At 63.7% G+C, this 3,802-nt stretch overlaps 1 pseudogene; it reads right to left on the bottom strand.

The window, feature by feature from the left end:
- Positions 1 to 948: 948 nt before the first annotated feature.
- On the bottom strand, positions 949 to 2,939 carry LOC133362593 (protocadherin-10-like; annotated as a pseudogene).
- Between the last annotated feature and the right edge of the window lie 863 nt (positions 2,940 to 3,802).

Here is a 3,802-nt window from a genome sequence, read left to right as displayed (position 1 = left end):
CTACGATGGAGTCTGGAAGATTCCATGGAGGCTAACCAGGTTTGGTGGAAACATACCACGTGACCCGGGTATTAAATAGGGGTGGAGACGAGCGACACGTGGTCAGAACGGGAACGAACGGAGGAAGGGGGCCACGCGGGAGCGGGGCTCCGGGTTGCCACGTGGCTACGCGTCTCTCTCTCTCTGTCCCTCTCACGCTGCCTGTCAACAGCGTGAAGGAAAGCTGTTTATGAAAGTGAAATAAAGACCAGATTCCAGGAGTCGCCTCAATGACCATTATTACACGTATATTAAGCTCGCCAAAAGGAGTGCTCGGATCTCAGCGAGCGTTTAATACGCGTGGCACCACGATTCGTACCTTCGAATGTGCCTCCTCATTATATCCGCTTCTCTGAGTCTCTTAAGCATCTGCCACCAGCAGATCGCAGGTACGCGTGGGAACCCACCCACCCCCCCTTCGTGTTGCTGATTGAGGGACGTTGGTTTGCGTAGAGGTCGAACCATGAACCTCTCCGATTCAGTTGCTTTATCTTCTTGGTTCTTTCGGTAAAGTCACGTAGAAGGGAAGTAATAAAATAATAAAAATAAAAACATAATATTATTTTATTATTTCCCTTCTACGTGACTTTAGCGAAAGAACCAAGAAGATGAATCCCTGCAGTCACGAAAGCTTTAAATCAGTTGCTTTACATTATAATTGATAACCGGAGTAAAATGCATGCAGATGAAATTTCGGCAAACTCAATCGACCGTACACAATGCGCCTATATTTTATACTTGATTGCAATTTAATTTCGCGGACAGTCTACGGAGATATGCGTGGAAAAAAACACGTCATTCCCCCCTCCCCCCCGCGCACGCTGCATTGTGCGTAGGGGGGCGGATGACGATTCGTGACGGATGATTGATTCTCAAGATTTCTTAAGTTATTGCCGCGGCAGTGAAAGTTCAGCGGGGAGTGCTTGGCGGGCCTCCCCGGGCCCGTGCGGTCATTTTCAAAAGGGGGCCGTCTCGCGTCGGCGCGTCACCTACCTGTGTGAGGTCGTGCCGGCCAGGCACACGGCGCAGAGGGTGGCGACGCGGGGGCTTGCCAAGCGCCGGCGTTGCCGCGCCCGCCGCCTCCGAGGGCAGGAAGGACTTGTCCTCGTAGACGTTGGGCGCGGTGGCGGATGCTGCCTCGCCGCCGGAGCGGGCAGCCGCCCCCGGCTCGTCACGCGCCGGCGTCCTGGCCCGGGCGGCCGCGCCGCAGTGGTAGGTGCGTAGCTCCTTGTTCTCCCGCTTGCAGCGCAGCACCACCGCCACCGCGGCCACGTTCAGGACGCACGACGCCGCGGCCAGCGCCACGACCGCGACGAACGGCGTCGCGAAGGCGCCGTCGCCGTCGTCGCCGTCGTCGCCGTCGTCCCCGTCGCTGTCGTCCGGGAGCCGGCCCTCGGGGCGCGCGTCCATGACGAACGGCGTCGCGAAGGCATCGTCCCCGTCCCCGTCGTCGTCCCCGCCGTCGTCATCCGGGAGCCGGCCCTCGGGGCGCGTGTCCGTGACGCGCACCGTGAACGTCTTGACCGACACGAGCGGCGGCGCTCCGTCGTCCCGCGCCACCACCGTCAGGTTGTACTCGGCGGCGGCGGTCGCCCCGCGGTCCAGCCGCGTCGCCGTTGCCAGCGCGTACACCTCGCCCCCGTCCCAGGCGCGGAGCGCGAACGGCGGCGCCGCGCCGGGCCCCGCGGCCGACGCGCCCCTCGAGCGTGCAGGTCACGCGCCCGTTGGCGCCCGAGTCTCGGTCCCGGATGCGGACGAAGGCCACGACGTGGCCGGGCGACGCCCCCCGGGACACGCCGACGACGGCGGCCGCGGAGTCGCCGGTCGGGCCGAGCAGCCGCACGACGGGCGCGTTGTCGTTCACGTCCAGGACGCGCACCAGCACCGTGGCGTAAGCGGGGACGGAGTCGGGTCCCCGGTCGCGCGCCCGCACGTGCATCTCGTGGGAGTCGGCCTCCTCGTGGTCCAGGGCCCCCACGAGGGTGACTAGGCCCGAGCGCGAGTCCACCGCGAAGAGGTCGCGCGCCGTCTCGCGCGCCCCCAGCATCGCCGCGTACTCCACCTCCCCGTTGGCGCCATCGTCCGGGTCCCACGCGTGGAGCCGCGCGACCAGCGTGCCCGCCGGCGCGTCCTCGGGCACCAGCGCCCGGTACACGGGCCGCTCGAAGGCGGGCGCGTTGTCGTTGGCGTCGAGGAGGCGCACGGTGAGCAGGACCGTGCCGCTGAGCGGCGGGCGGGCCCCCGTCCAGCGCGGTGAGCACGTACTCGTGCGCGGCCCGGCGCTCGCGGTCCAGGGCGCGGCGCACCACCAGCACGGGCAACAAAGCGCCGCCGCCGTCGCGCGTCTCCAGGGCGAAGGCGCCGTCGTCGGGCTCCATCGCGTAGCCCCGCAGCGCGTTGGCGCCGGCGTCGGGGTCGCGGGCGCCGTCCAGCGCGAAGCGCGTGCCGACCGCGGCGCTCTCGGCGACCTCGAGGAGGGCGCTCTCGGCCGGGAAGCGCGGCGCGTGATCGTTGACGTTCAGCACGTCGACGACGACGCGCACCAACTCGGCGGGCCGCTCCAGGACGGCGCCGAGCAGCAGGGAGCAGCCCGAGCCGGCGGCGCTCGCCCGGCGGCACGCGGCCTCGCGGTCGAGCCGCCGGCTCACCCCGCACATCGCCGACGTCGGCGCTCACGGCGAGGTAGTCGGAGCCGTTGGTGCCCCGCAGCGCTTGGAATCGGCGAGCGCGGAATTGCTCGGCGGTGAGGCCCAGGTCGCGGGCCAGGTTCCCACCAGCGTCCCCGGCGGCTCCTCTTCGCGGACCGAGTAGCGCGGGGGCGCCGGCGGCGAGCGGCGGGCGGAGGCGGCGGCGGTGACGGCGCAGCACAGGCAGACGAGGGCGGCGCCGAGAGGATCCATTTGTCCGGGTCGGGGCGAGCCGGGGCACGAGCTGCGTGCGTGGACGGCGCCGGCCGAGGAGTCGGAATTGCGGGGAGACGAAGGGGGGAGAGGGTCGAGCAGGAATAAGGCAACGCTTGATAACAAGTATAACCCGTAAAAACAAAATTTTGGAAAAAAATTTCACGAACATTAATTGTCACGCACAACGAGTCTGTGTGCAAAATGTCATCTCGATTGGATCACGGGAAGTGGGTTAAAAAACGACCGAAAGATTTGCACGGTCCTAAGCAAGCAAGTGAACTTAATATCAAGGATTTGAAAACGACGACGTGGGGAAGCAGGTGATGGGGGGGAAGAACTGTTCGTTGTGATTTTTTTATTCGGATATTTTCAGTTGTGTAAATGAAATTGTGACCGGAAAATGGAAAAATTGACGATGCATAATCAATAGCGAGACTAGCTTCACTACCCGGTTTCGCCTGGGGGCTTGGATGAACCACGCCCGGCCGCCTTTGTCCCCCCACTGGCGATGTTCACACACCACGCCAGTTACTCGTTTGAGGCTGAGTCGACCTAGGGGAGGCCCAGGAGCGGTTAAAATAATCGTCACCGGCGGTGGCCGTGAGCGGGAATCGAACTCGGGTCGCCGGTTTCGTAGCGCGGCGTAGCGCTACCCGCTACACTACATTGCGTTACGCTTCCACGTGCGCGGATTTGACATCACAACTCACTTGCCGTGCAAATAATAACTGCATTATTGAGCTCCCCCCCCCCCCCCCCCCCCCCAAAAAGTGTATTTTTAAATCCTTTATATTAAGTTCGCTTGCTTGCGTGCTTGCTTACGACCGTGCAAATCTTTCGGTCGTTTTTAAACCCACTTC

Source organism: Lethenteron reissneri, unplaced genomic scaffold, assembly GCF_015708825.2.
Source record: "Lethenteron reissneri isolate LAM-NWPU_2019-01 unplaced genomic scaffold, ASM1570882v1 scaffold_1538, whole genome shotgun sequence".
Classification (NCBI taxonomy): Eukaryota; Metazoa; Chordata; class Hyperoartia; order Petromyzontiformes; family Petromyzontidae; genus Lethenteron; species Lethenteron reissneri.
The sequence above is the reverse complement of the archived record's forward strand: the minus strand, read 5'-3'. Positions and strand labels throughout refer to the sequence as shown.